This window comes from Pinus tabuliformis, chromosome 1_1 (assembly GCF_031772625.1).
Source record: "Pinus tabuliformis cultivar Carrire ecotype Pingquan chromosome 1_1, CPIR1, whole genome shotgun sequence".
Lineage (NCBI taxonomy): Eukaryota > Viridiplantae > Streptophyta > Pinopsida > Pinales > Pinaceae > Pinus > Pinus tabuliformis.
The window spans coordinates 28,486,262-28,507,739 of NC_142297.1; positions in this window are offsets into that span (position 1 = coordinate 28,486,262).

Here is a 21,478-nt window from a genome sequence, read left to right on the forward strand (position 1 = left end):
TTCCTTGGCTAATTAGAGCACATGATGATGGTGGGAAAATTTGGAGCAAGTTTTGTCATTTGCAAATTTTGGATTTCAATACACAGAAAAACTGCCTAGAAGCGTAGCGCCACCGGCATTGCGCTTTTCCTAGGGGCACCCAATGAAGAAATGGTTTGAATTTTTGGATTCCAAGTGATGAGGACATTCTAGGAGGTTTCAAAGTTTTTGGGGTAGAACTGGTCCACCAAAAGGTCAAAAAACACCCTACAAATGACCTTTCTGCCACTTTTTGGACACACAGAAGCAATCTTGGGAGAATCAAGTTTTGAGGGGTCTAATGAGCTTCAAATGCATATATCCAGGGGTTTTGGAAAGTAGACTTGAATACCTTTCTAATGAGCTATCATGGGCTCAATTTGGATGTCAGTAGGGCCTCCAAAACGCACGTGAAATTGGCACTGCACTTGTGGCCAGTGGCGCTGCGCTTTTGGCAGTTTTGCTCAGGGTTGCTATTTTTCCCAAGTTTTGACTGTAATCATGGATTCTCTCTCATGGTGGATGATTTACCATTGTAAGCGATGACTTGGAATGTAATTATGATAGATAAACAATAATAGAGGTTAGATTCATTGCTTTAGAAGTTAGTTTGAGCTCAAATGAATCAGTTTTTCACTTTTAGAGGCAAGTCTTTGAGATGCCTATATTCTTGTTTCTTGTTCAGTATCAGTTAGATTAGCTCCTCATATTAGGGATTCGACCCCTAAGGATGGTAGGAGGTTGAATACATGTCTATATCTTCTTCTTCTTTCTCTTGGTAGGGGGTTGGACTCAGTTGGATGCTCAGACCTTGATTGTACACCTTTTCTAAGCGGTGTGGTAGGAGATTAATAGGAATTGCAGCTATTTTTATGGGATCAATGTGGTATGAGTTTTAGTATAGTTTCTTATTATTTTTGACCATATGTTAATGTGTTTTATGTATTCCATTCATCATTTCATTGCTTCTAGTTGAATGTTTTCAAGTTGATAGGTAGAATTCATTATATCAATGCTCTGCCTTGGGAAACCATTCATCATTTCATGTTTTCTGCAGTCTAGGAAGGATCCATGGTTTTCACATGCCCTTCTTAGCTTCTCACCAGTCTAAAACATCTCATCCCATCAAGCCCTTGAGTGCTAAAGCCTATGCCTACCTTGCCCCATTGAACACCCTGCAATTCTAACCTAGTTCCCTAGACCTAAACTGTCCAGCTCCTCTTGATCCGGCAAAACCCTTACAAAATCCAATCAAAACCTTCGTGCTACTATACCTAGCCTAAAATCCTTTACCTGATCCAGTCATCTTGGCTGAGATCCTTACGGAGAGAGCCCTCTCCCGGCCTAGTAGGGCTAGCTACTTGGCTAAGCATGGTTTGTGGCTACTTGGCTAACTACGTTCAGCCTGAGGTTCAATCCAGGTGATAACATAGTGACGACTCCACTGGGGAACGTAGTTTTATGTTCCTCAGCAAAATGTATCAATTTTAGATCTAATTGTTGATGGTGGGCAACAATCAAACACAAGAAGGCTAAAATCATTCACCTGGTGACTCCCAATTAGTTTCGAGATCAGATCCAAGGACTCCACTAGAGGATGAACCCGACCAGCAAAAACATGAAAGGGCAATATGGAAAGATCAAGTATTCAAGTTCTAATTTCATCCAAGACATTATGTTCTTTGTTATAAATTATTTCTTCTATTTTCCCGAGAATGTCAAGAAGGTTTTACAAAGTATATTGTATTTGAGAAAAGATCCTAGACCTGCATGTGAATCCTTCCCTTTGAGGATTGTGAATACAAAATCTTCACATGTCTTTGATCTTGATCAAGGCCCTTCTTCTGAATCTTATGATGACCGTCTTCAAACTGATGAGCCTCAAGAGACCAAGACTGATTCTACACCTTTTGTACATATTCCTATACCTTGTAAAATTTCGGATAGATATAAGCCTCTGATTTTACCTCCTATATCCCATGCTTTCCCCAAAAATCATTACCTATATCTACCAAGATTTGATGGTGAAGGTGACAACATCACTATCGATAGACATATACTAAATTTTGAGTCTTTTCTTGACCTTTTTGAAGTTGATGAAGAGGATGTCAGTATTAGGCTTTTTGCTCTTTCTTTGCAAGGCAAAGTCAAGAGTTGGTTCAAAACCCTGCCTGATGCGAGCATCTCAGATTTCCAGCAATTCATCAAAGTTTTCCTCGGCAAGTGGGTGGTCAAGAAAAACCCTTTCTTGATTCTAGAAGAGTATAACCAGCTAAAACGACAGCCAGGGGAGACAGTACAACAGTTTTCTACCAAGTTTAACCAAGTCTATTTTTCAATGCCTGCTAATATAAGACCTCCCCTGGATCTACTCTCTTACAATACCCGGAAGCCTTTGATCTGGAAATGGAGTTTCAGCTGAGAGAAAGGAACCTTGCAACACTTGAAGAGATGGAGAACAGTGCAGTAGATGTAGAGGCTAATTAGTTGATCAGAAGGGAAAAGTTGAAGGAAGAAGAGATGAAGAACATAGTTCCAAAGGAATCGACATCTTTAGAGGTAAGGATCGACATTTTGGTTGGTGAAATGGAAGAGATGATGAAAAAGATCCCCACAAGGAATGAGTATGATGTTCAAGACCATAGCTCGTTGATTGAAGAAGAACAAGTGGCTGATCCAAAACATTTCCTTTCTTATCCCAGTTGTCATAGATATGATAATGATTGTTTTATAGATCATCTTGGAGAAGAGAGATCTGTTGATCTCAAATTTATGCTTGATGATGTGTTTTATACTGGTGATTTTCCTAAGTTTGATAAGTATGATTATGATTATGTTCTCCAAACAGAAGCTAGTCTTGCAAACAAATCAGCAGCTAATTTGTGGCCAGAGGAAGTTCACTTTTATCATCTTGGTGGTCAGCCGATGCATATCAGCTATGGAAGTAAGGAGGAAAGCGTAGAAAATTTCGAAGTAAGTGAAGGATCTTTGCCTCTTTGTTTTACTTCATTTCAGTTCATCAGAGACAACTTTCGTGCAATCAAAAATCAACTGTCAATAAGTTTTGATATGGACCATATTGACGACAATGAAATCCTTGCTCAAGACTTCTCATATATAGATTTGCATCCCTCGAATGCCATTGAATGTCAGGTTGTAGATAAAGACTTGGAAGCTGGAACATATGCTCAAATGATGCAAGATGATTCTGTACCATTATGTTTTGAATCATTTCAGTTTTTGAAGGGAATTTTGCATAGTATATCTTCAAATGAGCAGCCTGTAGAAAAGCATGCAATCTCATCGGAACCAATAGAAAATGGGTTACAACAGTATTTTCAAGTTTTTCACGATCCAATAGCTGATTTGTTGGATGATGTCTGCAGCCAAAGTCCTTCTCCATTAGCTAACTGTGAGATGGAAAAAAGTATTGATACAAACTTGATCCGGTAGCCGGTTTCTTTGTCATTTTTAGCAGGAGTCTCATCACAAAGCTCAGATGAAAGTTTGCATTCATGGTATGAGGAGAAGCAAAGTAATCCATTGGATGAGCTAAGTCCCAGTACACATGAATTTCAAGATCCTTATGCAGTATTTTTGGAGTCAGATAGAGCATCCATATTATTCAATCTGCGAAAATTGTGATCTGTTTACAAGTTTTCGTGGGAGTTGCCTTTCAATAGTTCTCTCTTGTTGTTCATAAACAAGCACCTGCGGAGAATTCAAACAGCAGCTAGAATGCTTACTTGGCTGCATTGGTTGTTTCATTTCACTTGATCAGGTGATGAAAGGAACAGTTGGAGTAGGTTTTATTGAATAAGCTCCATTTTGAGCATCTTTTCTAGTTTGCCAGTTGTGTTTTAGTATTGAGTCAGTTTTTAGTTGAATAAAGGTCAATTTGTGTCTTTGAGTCATCAGTATTCAATCATGTATTTCAGATTGAGTTTTTTTTTTGTTACTCCATGCCCAATGGATAAGGCTACTTTGTCCATGGTGTTATTGGCACCTCCAAGTGTTGGAAATAATACTGAGAGAGGGGGGTGAATCAGTATTATCAAATTATTTTACTATATCTTCCTGATTTATACTTTGAATTATTCTTCAGATATTGATTGTTAATTTGTATGTTAGTACCATAAAATAATGAGCATGAACAAGAAAAATAGATAGTCACATCAAAGAACACCAGATATAAGGTGGAAACCCAATGTGGGTGAAAACCACCTGCTGCAATATGTCTCTATCTTCTTTCAATTAGAAACTCCTTTTACAATGATTTTGTACTGGTGCAGTCCTTTACCAGTACGTAGGCTGCAACCTACAGAGAGCTACAACTCTCTCTCATTTTCCAGTCTCTCCTCGAAGGGAGCTACAACCCCCTACTTCTTTTCTTTCAAGGACCACTTTCATAAATTTTCAAACTGGATCCAAGAAGATCAAATAATCATCAAGTACATGCAAATCACCCAAACTCCTTATACAATCAACCAAAGAGTCACCCAACTTCTCAGAATGCTATAAACAGAAAGGTAATACTAGAAATCTAAACCCAGAACTCTGGAGCAATAGATAAAAGATAACCAACAAATGTTTTAAGACAGATCCGCAGTTTTTCCTTATCTGGGTTGCGTGGCTCCGCACCCCACCTTATGTTTTCCTGTGTATCCACGCAGAGAGCCTTCTGCTACACTGCGTACCTTCGCACTGCGCCTTCTGTCTCGCTATGTACCTCTACTGTGCCTCCACACCTGCACCTTCTGTCGCGCCGCGTGCCTCCGCACTACGCCTTCTGTCGCGCCGCGTACCTATAATGTACCTCCGCAGCTGCGCCGTCTGTCGCGCCACGTGCCTCCGCACCCACGCCTTCTGTCGCGCCGCGTACCTCTAATGTACCTCCGCAGCTGCGCCGTCTGTCACGCCGCGTGCCTCCACACCTGCGCCTTCTATCACGTCGCGTACCTCTAATGTACCTCCGCATTGCGCCTTCTGTCGCGCCGCGTGCCTCCGCACCTGCACCTTTTACTGGACTGCGAACCTCCGCATCTGCACTGTGAATCGCCTGCGGACCTTTGATTTGAACCGAATTAACAGCCCTCCAATGTGCCACTGACAGTCAGATGCACAGATCTAATCATGCGCCCGAGAGATCACGACTTAATAGATTCACCTTCAAATTTACTTTGATTTAGATCAAGCTTTTAACATTGATAACCCAATATTTCAAATCTTAAGATTTTCAAATTGTTTTTCACTAGTGACTAGCCAAGTGATCTCCTTTCCTTTTTATAGGCAAGCCCTTACTAAAACCATGAACCAAAACCATAGAGATCCAATACAAGGGGCCCAAAAACCGGGGGCTCAATAATTTAGATCCTATACCACGGGCCAAAACCATAGGATCATGAACGACGGGCTAAATACCATGGGCCAAACATAGGAAACCCCACGTAAGCGCGCTTCTCTGCCTTGAAGTAAGTGAACTGGGGGACCGCACCTTATGAACAGATAACCTGTGGGTATGACCGCACTTCCTGGACGACGTACCTGTGGGTCCGCACCTTTTGAACCATTCACCTGTGAACCTCTTAATTTCCATCATTTTGAGAGCCTGAACAGAGCTTTGCCACTTGAGTGAGTTGCCATCAAGTACAACACCTGTATCATAGAGCCATACCAGAATCATAATGCCAACACCAAGGAGCTACAATCCCCAATGGAGACATTGTTAAAGTCAATTTTTGCAACCTTCCACCAGTGATCAAATATGCTCTTATAAAGTGGTCTTAGGGTGTCAAAGTCAAATTTTGTCATTTCAATGAGTCTTCAAGTAAAATTTGGTCACTAGGTATTAGGTCTAGGATTGTTTTCACTCCTTCCTAAGTTTTCCAAGTATTGGTCCATGTCACCATTTGGTTGTGTACCATCATTCAAAGGGTTGTCATCATTATTTCAAGTTCCAATGGGTCATTTTACACCTTATTTCTGCTTCAGTTGTGCTTAGGTAAGGCTCATTTCCCTTTCTAGGGTTTTGAAGGTAATTTTTTCCTGATGGTCAAATCATCAACAAAAACTTGTATCCTGATGCTCATACACCTTCCCATATCCTTAATATACATTCTTGAACACTTCCCATCACTGATATCCCTCAAATTCATCATTTTCCCACAAACCCTAGCCTATTGCTACAATTTGACACTTTTCTAGGTTAGGCCTATGTTTTGCCGTTTTGCACCCCTTCCCCTAACTCAATCCTTTAAATTCCACTTTCCCCTACTTCCTAGCATTCCTCCCTACTTCCCAAAATTTTCTCATTAATTTATAAGCCCCTCATCCCCTTCATTTCTCTTTATTTCTACAAATCCCATGTTCCACACATTGGGATAGGTTTTATTCAAATGATGTTTCTGAGAAAGAAAATATGAGTTTGAAAAATGTGAGAGACATTTTTTTCCATCATAGTCTCAAGAAGAAAAACCTCCTTTAGTTTTTATACAGGTCTCATGGTTTGGGAGAAATGTCCAAAACATCATTTGCCTCAGGATAGTTGCTGCACTTCTTGAGTGACTTTGGGAAAATAAAGATCTCACCTAGTTGTAGTGACCAAATGACTTTCTTGATGAGTCAAATGCTAACTAGACAAAGAGATGTTTCCAATTATCTATCATGTTCTCAATTTGGAGTTGAGGAAGACCTTCAAACGTTGATTGCAACATCACTCTACATTTTGGCAGCCTCATTCTACACATTTTGACTAGTCTTGGGATATTGAGCTTTTGATAGAGAAACTTAACTCCAATTTGAAAACTTCAAGATGTTATGTAAAGTATACTTGAAAAAATTTCCAACGAGATATCCCATGCCTAATTTGGACACAGGGAAGGCAGTCAAAAGTTGTATTGAAGTGGCGTTGCACTTCTAGAGGGTGGCGCTACGTTTCTGGAGCAGTGGCACTGTGCCTCTAAGCGGTGGCACTGCACTTTTGGCAGGAGAGCTTAAAAACCATAAAAATCTCAAGGAAACTCCAAATTTCTCTCTCCTTCCATCTTTGAAAGTAGTTTGACATCCCTCACTTCAATTTTGGTTTGCAAATCCAATCTATAAGCATCATTTTCCATATTTAATAAGAAACCCTAAAATCTCCCTAATGATGCCTAAACCCTAAATCCTCACTGTTCATCCTAGCACCTATCCCTACAGCTAAAAATTCCCCTATCCCTATTCCCATATCACCTTATCCCTTTTTCCCTTTACCCCTATTCCATATTATTCCCATTCCCTTTATCCCTCTTCCCCAAAAGCAAATTATCAAGCAAACAAGCCCTCTCCCTCATTTCCTACTCCTCCGTTCATTTCCTCGTCACAAGCTCATCTCCCATCCCCTCATTCCTAAAATCACTTTCACTCATTCCCTTAATACACCTCAACCTTGCAAACATGGACCAAGAGGACCGAGACTATGAGGAGGAGAACACAGGCAATGACACCTCAGCAGATGAAAGCTAGGCTAAGGCGGGCTTTGAAAGGAAAAAAAGGAGGAGGATAGACTTAGGATGTTGGCTTAAGCTTACTTGGCTCATCATAGCACATGATGATGGTGCTTCTCACAAATTTTGGGCAAATTTGGAGCAAGTTTTGTCATTTGCAAATTTTGGATTTCAATACACAGAAAAACTGGTTAGAAGCACAACGCCACCGACGCTGCACTTTTCCTAGGGGCACCCAATGAAAAAATGGTTTGCATTTTTGGATTCTGAGCATTGAGGACATGCACCCTAGCAAGTTTTAAATTTTTTGGGGTAGAACTGGTCCACCGAAAGGTCAAAAAAAACACCCTAAAAATGACCTTTCTGCCACTTTCTGGACACATAGAAGCAGTTTTGGGAGAATCAAGTTGTGAGGGGTCAAATGAGCTTCAAATGTAGAAATTCTAGATGTTTTAGAAAGTAGACTTGAATACATTTCCAATGAGCTATCATGGGCTCAATTTGGATGTTGGGAGGGCCTCCAAAAGGGACCTAAAAGTGGTGTTGCGCTTCTGGCCAGTGGCACTGTGCTTTTGGCAGTTTTGCTTAGGGTTGCTATTTTTCTCAATTTTTTACTGTAATCATGGATTCTCTCTCATGGTGGATGATTTACCATTGTAAATGATGACTTGGAATGTAATTATGATATATAAATAGTAATAGAGGGCAGATTCATTGCTTTAGAAGTTAGTTTGAGCTCAAATGAATCAGTTTTTCACTTTTAGAGGCAAGTTGTCGAGATGCCTATATTCTTGTTTCTTGTTCAGTATCAATTAGATTAGCTCCTCGTCTTATGGATTTGACCCCTGAGGATGGGAGGAGGTTGAATACATTTCTATATCTTCTTCTGTTAGGGTCCAACCCTAACCCCCTTATTTATGTAATAGGGTCGAGTCATAGTTATAGTTAAGTAAAGAGTCAATAAAGCCCATATTAATAATTGTAAGTGGTTGACCCGCATTTAAAGAAGGGACCACAGTTAGTTGCAAATGGGCCATGGTATTAGATAGATGGTATTAATAAGAACCATGGTACTGACCCATGGTATTGCAAGTATGAATCCTATATAAAGGATCGAGACTCCCCTCGAGGGAGTCTTGTCTTATTTTGTAATTGAGCCCAGCTCTATTGGAGGTTACCCCCTCGAAGATGCAAGTGAACATTGCTTTCCTTTCTGAATAATAAAATACATGCTGTTATTTCTTATTGTTCTGTGTTCTGGGTATATTTCTTTGCATATTTGGTATTTTGGTATCTTCTCGCAAGTCAAGAGCATAACAAGTGGTATCAGAGTGCTTTCCAGGGCCGATGGGATCTCCATTTTTAGCAGAATTGTTTTTGGCTAGAGACGTGTTCTAGCGTCTTTAAACCATGGGATCTGTCGTTGAGCGCATAAACCTGTGGATTTGGGGAGGCATGCACGTAGGAAATACAAGAGGTGGTCACGCTTGTTGGAATCCCTTGTAACCCCTGTGGGTACCCCTTCAAGTAGTAGCGCATTAGACAGAACCATGCACGGACTGTCTTCCAAGTACCCTCTGGGTATATCAGAAGCCCCCTAGGCTCTCTTGAAACCTTGCCATAGATAAACCGTCGGTCGTCTTACTGCTACAGTACACCAAGAATAGCACTCGGGGAGATTACTCACTCGTACAATAGGGTAGTCGGGTTGTACGGCTAAGGGTACAGTTGATCCTCCTTGGTTAGTGCCCTGAAAGATTGGGCTGAGTACTACTGTTAGACCCTTATGTATATTGCGATCTGTAGCACCTGACACTCCTTGAGACCATAGTTCCCTTGTCTCTCTCTAGATCACACATCATCTTTTCCAAATCAGATCTAGCAGGTGGGGTTCTGTCGCAGCCACAACAATCAGTTTTGCCATTTAGATCTCTCATATCTGCCATTCAAATCTATCAAATCCACCAATCAAATCTATTAGATCTGCCATTCAAATATAGTAGTTTGGGTCTTGTAGCAGTTGCAACAATTAGATCCACCATTCAAATCTAGCAGCAGGGGTTCGATCACTGCCACATTCCTACTCATACTCTGCAGTTGAGGGTTCACCGACAGATCTGACTATTTGTGTGGGCCCCTATACCTGGGCGTGATTCTCGCAAGACATTGGGCAGAATTTACTTTTCTGGGAATCGGCTACTGCAGTATTCCTAAGCGAGGAGTAAAAATCCTTTTGAGTAAAAAAAAAAAGTCTGAGACCCTCCCGGGGCGCTTATAGGAGACTTAGCCCATAAGAATCAAGTCGATGGGCTGAGCAAAGTGGTACAATTCACTTGTTAGTGTCAAAATTTCTAGTGGTCCCAAATTTTATTTATTTTTTTCGCAGTAACGACAAGTGCAACGGATCGGTACATGGTACAAACCAAAGCTCAAGTTATGGCCAATGAGAAGATCGACACCCTTGAACAAAATTTGGATGCATTAACGAAGACGATCCAGACCTTAGCTGACACAATCACAAAGGGCAAGTCGGGGGAACAATTAGAGGCATATGCTTTTAATGAAAACATTGAGGGAGAGTCTAGCCATTCTCTTCACTTCTTTGGAAATCACCAACAGTCCCAGCTGGACATGTATAAATTTGATGGCTCTCATCCGACCACATGGCTAGCACAAATGGAGTAATATTTCACATTGAATCACATCAGAGATGATGCGACTCAGCTAAGTATGGGTAGCATGTACTTGGACAATGAAAGATGGCAATGGTGGCAATGGCATCAACGTTGCTATGGAAGGCCCGTGACTTGGCAGGTATTTGCAAAAGCCCTTTCGGATCGCTTTGACCATGAATCTAATTTTTTGGGTTGTCTTAATAAGCTCCGACAAATAGGAGTAGTGCAAGAATATATTACGGCCTTTGAAGCCTTATCCTTCCGCACAGGATGTCTACGATATGAGTTCTACTTGGAATGTTTTGTCAGTGGTCTCAAAGAAGCCATACAAGCCCACATCTGACTGCAACACCCAATCTCATGGCTGGATGCTTGCAAGATAGCTCGTGAATTAGAACGCATGTTAGTGGCCCATTCGACTCGTCCAAATTTCATAGCCAAGGGTCACCCCACCCAGGCTCCAAGCACTACCCAAACACTTAAGGTTCAAAAGGTGTCACTAGCGGAAATGGTGGAAAGAAGAAAGCAAGGATTGTGTTACTATTGTGATGAGAAATACTACCCAGGGCATAAATGCAAGGAACCCAAATTCTTTCAAATTGATGCCACTGATCACAGTTCATTGGAGGAAGCGCCACTATTTGAGGAACTAGAAGAGGAAGATGAGGACAACCAACCAGACAATGCACTCGTAGCTACACCTGACGAACCAGTTATCTCGCTTCATGCTTTGGCAGGGATTTCTTCTCCCCAAACTCTCAAAATCAGAGGTTTTATCAAGCATTGCCCTGTAGTAGTCTTGATTGATAGTGGCAGTACACATAACTTTATCCATCAAAGAGTCATTGAAGCAGTGCTTTTTTTTTTCAGAGCAGTCTCTAATTTCCAGGTCCAAATTGCGGATGGGGGGACAATGAAATGTGAAAGCTGTTGTGAAAATGTCAAACTTCAAATGGACGATTATCAGCTAAAGACCCACATGTTTGCCATACACATGGGTGGGTGTGACATTGTCTTGGGTGTTGAATGGCTCTACACACTCGGCCCAATCACAATGGATTTCTAGGAGTTATATATGAGCTTTAAGCAAAACAACCATACACATACCCTCCGCGGACTCCAGGTGGGTGCTCCCTCTATCATAAACTCACATAGGATGGAAAAATTGTTAAAAAAGGGCCACCATGGAGTTATAGCCCAATTTAATGCCATCCAGGCCTTCGAACCCACTTCTCTTCATATTCATCCTGAGATGCAACAGATCTCAAACAAACATATGCCGGTCTTTGACAAGCCTCATGAGCTTCCACCCTCGAGAGGGGAACATGATCATAGCATTACTTTGGTCCCAGGGGCCCAACCACCAAATGTGTGCCCATATAGATATCTGTTCACCCAAAAGAATGAAATTGAAAAAATCATCAAGGAACTCCTGGAAGCAGGTGTCATTCGTCCTAGCATTAATCCTTATTCATTGCCTGTGGTTATGGTGCTCAAGAATGATGGGGAATGGCATATGTGTCTATAATTCAAGGCCCTCAACAAGCTTAAGGTCAAAGATAAATTTCCCATCCCGGTTGTCGATGATTTGCTGGATGAACTAAATGGGGCTCAATTCTTTACTAAGCTCGACCTTCACTCGGGCTATCACCAAATTCGCATGAAAGAAGTAGACATTCCAAAGACTGCTTTCCGAACTCATGAAGGCCATTATGAATTCCTGGTCATGCCATTTGGTCTTTGTAATGCCCCATCCACTTTTCAGAGCCTCATGAACCACCTGCTCAAACCATATCTCAGAAAATTTGTCCTTGTTTTCTTTGATGACATCCTCATCTACAGCCACACCTGGGCCACACATCTTCAGCATGTAGATTTGCTCTTGCAACTACTCTGGAAGCATAAATTATTTGTCAAGATGTCCAAGTGCTCTTTTAGCATGGAATAAGTTGAGTATTTGGGCCACATTGTGGGGCGTGAAGGTTGTCAGTCCAGGGTAACTCCAGCAATTTATGAGTGCAACACTGAACTGATTATTTCACATTAGATAACTATTATTTATATACACAAGAAACAGATCAGTTCATCTTCTAGATGACTGTCCGGCTTCACCTCATCCGTTTCGGATTAGGTGTCAACATTCCCCCCCTTAATCTGAAGGGATGTTGGTGAGTCCAAGCATCGTTCTGAATCTTTCAAGCTTTTCTCTTCCAAGCGCTTTGGTGAAGATGTCTGCAATTTGTTCGTTTGTGGAACAATGACGGAGATGGATTGTTTTGGCCTCAACATGATGTCGGATCAGATGATATTTAGTATTGATGTGCTTAGTACGATCATGGAACTTTGGATTCTTGGCCAACTTTATTGCAGATGTGTTATCAATCATGAGTGGAGTAGATTGTATTTGTTTTACTTGCAAATCTTCAAGAATTTTCCTGAGCCACACAATTTCTTTCGTTGCTTTAGCTGCTGCCACGTATTCTGCTTCTGTTGTGGAATCTGCTGGTACTGATTTTTTGCGTGATCTCCAGGAGACAGCTCCTGATCCAAGACTCATAGCATATCCTGAAGTAGATACCCCAGTTTCTTTGTCTCCATCGAAGTCTGAATCAGAGTATCCAATCAAGTTGAAGTCGTCCACCTGTGTATACTTGATTCCAAGGTCTTGAGTTCCCTTCAAGTACCTTAGAACTCTTTTTGCAGCAGACCAATGTCCCTCACAAGGCTTTTGCATAAACCTGGAGAGGATTCCAACAGCAAATGAAATGTCTGGTCTGGTAGTAGTGAGGTAGATGAGACTTCCTACAAGCTGTCTATACCTTGTTGCATCCTCAAATTCCTTTCCTTCAGTAGATGTGAGCTTCAAGTTTTGTTCCATTAGAGTAGAAAGGGGATTGCACTCTGTCATGCCAAATCTGTATAACAAATCTCCAATGTATTTCTTTTGAGAAAGAAATATGGACTTTGGATGTTGGGTTACTTCAATGCCAAGATAGTAATGAACATAGCCCAAATCAGTCATTTCAAAAAATTTTCCTAATTCTTTCTTTATGGATGCAATATAGCTTTCATTGTTCCCTGCCATTAAAAGATCATCTACATATACCACAAGATATACAACTGTTTTGCCAACTTTCTTGACAAATAAAGTTGCATCATCAAGATCAAAATGTTTGAAGTTGAGTTTCAGAAGATGCTCAGTTAGTTTTTCATACCAGGCTCGTGGTGCTTGTTTGAGGCCATACAAGGACTTCACAAGTTTGCATACTTTGTGTTCATGTCCTTTCACAGCAAATCCTTCAGGCTGGGACATAAAAACATTCTCTTTTAGATCTCCATTCAAGAATGCAGTTTTTACATCCATTTGATGGACTTTCCAACCGTTCTGAGCAGCTAGTGCAAAGAGTGTCCGGATGGTGGCCCATTTTGCTGTGGGAGCAAAAGTTTCCTCATAATCGACCCCTTCCTTCTGTGCAAATCCTTTTGCCACAAGCCTAGCTTTGTGCTTGTCAAGTGAGCCATCAGCTTTGTACTTGTTCTTGTAGACCCACTTGCAGCCAATTGGTTTGGTTCCAAATGGAGGATCAACCAGCTTCCAAGTGCCATTCTTTATGAGGGCATCATACTCCTTCTGCATCGCTTCTTTCCATTCATCATGAGAAGCAGCTTCTTTGAAGGAAGTTGGTTCAAAATCTGTAGACAAGTTCAATTCACAATCATAAGTAACATCCATATCAACAGGTGAATTAGAGTTATCTACATCACCTCCATCTTGTCGGTTTGTATTTCTGGTTCCTGTTTTTCCAATTTCATCAGGATGAACACTTTCAAGTGTCTTTGTCAGCCACTTTGGGGGACCTTTCTGAGATGGTCCAGGCTGTTCTGTTGATTGATTTGGGTCTGAATCAAGATTGAGTCTCCCAATTCTATCAATTACATCACTTAAAGCATCATCCGTTGTTGGAGGGTCATGCAGGGGAGATTGTTCTTCAGAAGAAGATTCCACATGTTGATCTAGTATAGGAATCCCCCCTTCAAGATGTGGAATCTGATTATCAAACTCTTGGAATGATTTTGGTTTTGTGAATCTATCCAAGCGATCAAGTTGCCGCTCAACAACACTATCAGATTTGGATGATTCAAGAAAAATGACATCTCTAGATAAAACAAACTTTTTATTTACTTCATCATAAAGGCGGTATGCTTTAGATGTGTTTGAATACCCCAGGAAGATACACTTACGACTTCTTGCACCAAGTTTGTTTCTATGTACCTTTGGTATTAAAGCATAACAGGTGGAACCAAATATCCTGAGATGTTTTACCGAAGGAACATGTCCATACCACAATTCATAAGGAGTCTTGTTTCTTATAGTACTAGATGGACATCTATTCTTTATATATGCAGCACATAGAACAGCATCAGCCCAAAACATTGTCTTTACATTTTTGAAGAAAAGCATGGATCGTACCATATTCAAAATTGTTCTGTTCATTCTTTCAGCTACACCATTCTGTTGAGGATTATAAGGCACAGTTGTTTGATGTTTAATCCCATGTTGGCGAAGATAGTGTTCAAATTCATTTGATGTATATTCTTTTCCATTATCAGTGTGAATAGACCCAATATGAGATTGTGCATCATTTTCAATCCACTTATGAAAATTCTTAAATGTTTGAAAAGCATCAGATTTGTTCTTCAATAAGTAAACCCAACACATTCTGGTGTAATCATCAATAAATGTCATGATATATTTATTTCCATTTGCAGAAGGAATAGGCATTGGACCACATAAATCTGAATGAATAAGTTCAAGCTTCCTATGTGCTCTTGAATGTGAATCATGAAAAGACTGTTTGCTATGCTTTCCTAGAATGCAAGCATCACATTGTTTATGTTTTCTAGGAATTGTAGGCAAACCAGCAACACCATTTTTCTTCAACAAGTGGAGACTATCATAGTTTAAATGTCCAAATCTAGCATGCCATAATAAACTTGATGGAAGTGCACCTTCTTCATGATGAGAAATATATGAGAAATGTTGTGCATGAGCAGAGGTTCCTTGCAGTTTAAGGAGTCTTTCTTCTTCTATACCCCTCATGACAAGTGAGTGGTCAGATGCCTTTCTTACCTCAAGCTTGCCATCAAACATGTGAATGGAGTGACCTTGCTGGCGGATGTGGACCAGGGACAGCAAGTTTCTCTTCAGTTGTGGGAGATATAGAACATGATCCAGAAGAAAGTCTGGAAGACCAGGCAGTTTAAGCCTGATTGTGCCAAGCCCTGATGGCTTGATTTTTGACTGATCTGCAAAGTATACTGCTCCATCAACATTGTTAGTGAAATCTTCAAAGAAATCTCTCCTATGAGTCATATGACAGGTTGCTCCTGAATCAAGCAACCAGTCATTTTTTGAAGAAGTAAGTGAAGCATTAAACAAGTCTTCATTTACTCCAATGTTACATTGTGCCTCAATATAGTGAGCGGATTCAGGTGCTTTACCTTTGTCTGTGTCATCAGTTTTACCTTTCTGCTGATTTCTTCTCTGCTCAACTTTGTCCCATGGTAGCTTGCATGTAGAAGCATCATGTGATCCATTTCGTTTGCAGCGAATGCAATGCAGATCTGCCTTTTCTGCTTGAGGATGTCTGCCCCCCCTGCCTCTGAAGTATCTTCCTCTTCCTCTTCGTCCACCTCTTCCTCTTGTAGAATCTTGAGCAGGCTGCTTTTCTTTATGAGCAAGGCAAACAGTCTCTTCAGAAGATTCAGGGACTGTTTTCTTTCCAAAGGCTTTCTCTCTTTCAGCAAACTTTTTCACAAGAGTGTCAAAGGTTATATCTTTAAGATTTCCATTTGCTTGTAAAGACTCAAGATAGTTAGAGTAGGTAGGATAGAGTGCTTTGAGAAAGGCAATAAGAGAGATATCCAGCTCAACCTTAGTGGATTTAATGTCATGCACTATAGACTTTATTTCAGAAGCAAGAGTAAGAGGATCATTATTTTTCAGTTCAAGAGTGAAGAGTTTAATCATGAGCTGAACAACTTCAAGTGCAGAATGTGTATCATAGAGTTCTTTAAGCTTTTGTAAAGCTTCAAAGGCAGTGGAATAGCATGAAATATGACGACTTACTTCCTCATTTACAGATGCTGCGATTAATGCAAAGGCTTTGCTGTTCTTGTTTTCCCAAATGGCGAGTTCTTTGTCTGATGTGGGCTGCACAGGGTCTCTGTCTTCTTCTCCGACACACACACCTTTCCACAGCTCATTGTAGATGAGGGTGTGTTTCACCATCCGAGACCATTCAGGATAGTTCTCCTTGCCAGTGAGAACTATTCCGACCATTGAAATGATTGAATGCATTCTGTAAAAAAAAAATATCTCTGCCAAAAACACTTCTGTTGATAGAAAACTTCTGCTGGGAAAAAAAAATCTTATGTCACAGCAAGACTTCTGCTGGAAAAAAAAACTTTATGTAATAGCCTTATGCATTTATTTTTCTTCTAACATTCCATAGCATATATATATTACTGTTCACATATATATCACTGTTTAATGATGGCGCTCACCGCTTACATATATCCATTTCTCAACAAAAAATAGCGCTCACATATATATGACTGCTTACATATATCACTGCTGAACAAAAAAGGGCGCTCACTGCTTACATATATCAAACAAAAAGGCGCTCATATACATATCATTTCTCACGTATATATGTATACCACAGTGTTTAATAAAATGCGCTCATATGAAAATATATATGTATATCACTGTTTCAAAAAAAACTCGGGAAAGCTGACCACTGTTATGAAGACGCTGTTATGAAAACGCTGTTATGATACCATGTATCAGTCTTCAACCACACAAACGCAACCACGACCATGTTCTTTGTCCACACCCAGCAACCAACCAACACATTAACTAATTTTCACAAGGAGCTCCACGCACAACATCAACGGAGATGATCATCAACATTTGGCATTCATCATTAAAGCATTCGCACAACTCGGTGTTGAACACAGAGAATAGAGAACATGCATAATTCAGCGCTCTCAGTTCTAAGGAAAATGGCAGGAAATTAGCATAAAACAAGAGTTACAAGTTTAAAAATATTCCCGTGCTCTCATATCATCCACTATACACAGTAGCATAAGGGATATATGTACCCAATATTAAAGTGCGTCTCACGGCCTTCATAAAAAGGGTTGAACAAACACACAAGTATGAACATGTCAGCCAGCATAGAAGACGCAGCGATACCATATACGCACTCAACCATGTATTAAGGAAACGCAGTCACCACAGTTCTTAAAAGAGAAAACGCAGTCTTCAATATACGCAGGCTTCAATACGTTAAACGTTGGCTTCCATACGTTTCAGGCCAGGTCTTTGTTACCATAAACGCAGACTTCAAAACGTTAAAGGCATAACATTAAAGGCAGCGAATACAATGTTTCAGGCCAGGTCTTCAATACGCAGGTTTCATTAACAACGGCAGTCATCAATTCATAAACGCAGTCATCTATTCATTAAACGCAGTTATCTTACCATGTCAGGCCTCAATACATGAAACGCAGGTCTCAATACCTTGCAAAAAACGCAGGTCACAGCATCATCACCTTCTCTTCCTTGAACGGTCCTCAACGCAGCGTATGCAGCGATGTCAGAAGGGATGTCAGGCTGGTGCGCCAGGGAGCAGAGGTTTCATGAGGCAGCAGAGGAGTTACACTATTTTAGGGACTGGGACCTGGGCTCTGATACCATGTCATTCCAGGGTAACTCCAGCAATTTATGAGTGCAATACTGAACTGATTATTTCACATTAGATAACTATTATTTATATACACAAGAAACGGATCAGTTCATCTTCTAGATGACTGTCCGGCTTCACCTCATCCGTTTCGGATTAGGTGTCAACAAGGTGTCAGAGTGGGCCCCAAAACGATCCAGGCAATGCAAGATTGGCCTCAACCAAAGACCTTGAAGAGCTTGAGAGGATTTTTAGGTCTCACGGGCTATTATCTCAAATTTTTCCGCAATTATGGTCGCATTGCTAGACCCCTCACTCACCTTCTCAAGAAAAATTCATTTCACTGGAATGATGAAGCGCAACAAGCATTTATAGCTCTCAAATATGCCATGTGTTCCACTCCCATATTAGCAGTACTCGACTTCACCAAATCTTTTGTGATTGAATGTGATGCTTCAGGTACGGGTATTGGGGCGGTCTTAATGCAGGAAGGTCGACCCTTGGCCTTCAGAAGCCAACAACTAAGTGGAACAAATATGGGACAATCTACCTATGAGAAGGAGATGATGGCCATCTTACATGCAGTGGATACCTAGCGACCATACTGATTGGGGCGGCATTTCCAAATCCTTACAGACCATCAAAGCCTTAAATATATTTTGGAGCAACACCTATCCTCACCACAAAAAAATAAATGGCTCGCCAAAATGTTGGGATATGATTATGAGATAATTTACAAGAAAGGGTGTGAAAATGTCGTAGCAAATGCTTTATCATGCCAATTTGAGGAGGAAAGCACCCTACTGGCAATAACCCTTCCCATTCCAGAATGGATTGTAGAGGCTCACAAGGAATGGTTTTCACATCGTTTTCTCCCCCAACTCATTAATAAATTGTAGGCGGATCCAAATTCCATAGCGGACTACTCTTGGCAGGATGATATTCTTCGCTACAAGGGAAGAGTCATGATATCACCAACATCCACCCTTAAAAGTCGCATTTTGGCGGAGTTGCACTCATCTCCTACTGCAGGCCATTCAGGCTTTCAAAAGACTTATGCTCGCACTCGACGTTCATTCTTTTGGACAGGGACGAAAAGAGACATTCCTACTTTTGTAGTTGAGTCTGACATATGTTAGTACCACAAAGGACAAACAGTGAAATCCCCAGGCACATTACATCCATTGCCCATCCCGGCCTCAATCTGGATGGAGGTTTCTATGGACTTCGTTACGGGTCTTCCAAATTCAAGCAACAAGTCAGTCATCATGGTGGTTGTGGATAGACTTTCTAAGTATGCTCATTTTTGCACCCTACCCCACCCTTTTACACCAGCTTTGGTGGCTCAATCTTTCATGGACCAGATATTCAAATTGAATGGCATGCCCACTTCCATTGTGTCTGACCGTGACCCGATCTTCACCAGTAACTTTTGGAAGGAACTCTTCAGGCTACAAGGTACCCAACTACAACTCAGTACTTCCTATCATCCCCAAACTGATGGTCAAACTGAAGCAGGCAAAAACTGTCTGGAGACCTACCTTAGGTGTTTCACTTCAGAAAAGCAACATCTATGGGTACAGTGGTTACCTCTAGTTGAATGGTGGTACAACACTAACTATCATGCCACCACCAAAATGACTCCATATGAAGTAGTTTATGGTCAACTCCCCCCTTCACATACTTCTTATATCCAGGGATGCTCAAAGGTACAAGCAGTGGATCAACTCCTATAGAACCGCACAACCATGCTGGCCCACCTTAGAGAGAATCTCCATCAAGCTAAAAACTGCATGAAGCAACAGGCAGATCAACATCGTTTAGAATGAAAATTTCAAGAAGGGGATCAGGTATTTTTGAGGTTGCAACCATATAAGAAAACATCACTCAAAGACAAGGGTTGTCAGAAATTATCTCAAAAATTCTACGGACCGCATCAAGTACTTCAACGCATCGGAGAAGTAGCATACAAGCTAGCTTTTCCACCCACTGCAAAAATCCATCCAGTCTTCCATGTCTCATGCCTCAAGAAAGTGATTGGGAACCATTGCCGAATTCAAACCAGTCTACTGGAATTGGACGAAGAAGTTTCAATCTGGCTCCAACCTGAACAGGTTGTTGGCACGTGATAACGACACCTATGCGGCCGCACGATCAAGGAAGTCCTCATCAAGTGGAAAGACACCTCTCTAGAAGATGCTACATGGGAACCAGCCACTGTCCTTCAGTAGTTTCCGCAGCTTCAGCATTGAGGACAAGGTTATTTTGATGGGGGAGGTCATGTTAGGGTCCACCCCTAACAACCTTATTTATGTAATAGGGTCGAGTCATAGTTATAGTTAAGTAAAAAGTCAATAAATCCCATATTAATAATTGTAAGTGGTTGACCCGCATTTAAAGAAGGGACCACAGTTAGTTGCAAATGGGCCATGGTATTAGATAGATGGTATTAATGAGAACCATGGTACTGACCCATGGTATTGCAAGTATGAATCCTATATAAAGGATCGAGACTCCCCTCGAGGAGCGTCATGTCTTATTTTGTAATTGAGCCCAGCTCTATTGGAGGTTGCCCCCTCGAAGAGGCAAGTGAACATTGCTTTTCTTTCTGAATAATAAAATACATATTGTTATTTCTTATTGTTCTATGTTCTAGGTATATTTCTTTGCATATTTGGTATTCTGGTATCTTCCCGCAGGTCAAGAGCATAACATTTTCTTCTTTCTCTTGGTAGGGGATTGGACTCAGTTGGATGCTCAGAACTTGATTGGACACCTTTTGTAAGCAGTTTTGCATGAGATTAATAGGAATTGCAACTATTTTTATGGGATCCATGTGGTATGAGTTTTATTATAGTTTCTTCTTTTTTGATCATATGTTAATGTGTTTTATGTATTCCATTCATCATTTCATTGCTTCTAGTTGAATGTTTTCAAGTTGATAGGTAGAATTCATTATATCAGTGCTTTTCTGTAGTCTAGGAAGGATCCATGGTTTTCACACACCCTTCTTAGCTTCTCACCAGTCTAAAACATCTCATCCCATGAAGCCCTTGAGTGCTAAAGCCTATGCCTACCTTGCCCCATTGAACACCCTGCAATTCTGACTTAGTTCCCTAGACCTAAATTGTCCATCTCCTCCTTACCCAGAAAAACCCTTACAAAATCCAATCAAAACCTTCATGCTACTATACCTAGCCTAAAATACTTTACCTGATCTAGTCATCTTGGCTGAGATCCTTACGAAAAGAGCCCTCTCTCGGCCTAGTAGGGCTAGCTACTTGGCTAAGCGTGGTTTGTGGTTACCATGGAATTGCCTTCCTTCAACTTGAGGTTCAATCCAGGTGCTAACAACATGGTCAAAAATAAACAGAGCTATCTTCATAATATTTCAAGGAGAAAAGGAAAAAAGTGCTTTTGACAAGTACCGAGAGATCAAACTTAAGAACGAAATTCTTAAGAACAACACCTACAATCAGTTTTGGAAGCGGACTTCTAGTTCACAAAGCAGACTATTATCATTTTTTGATACAGAACAAGGAAAGATGTA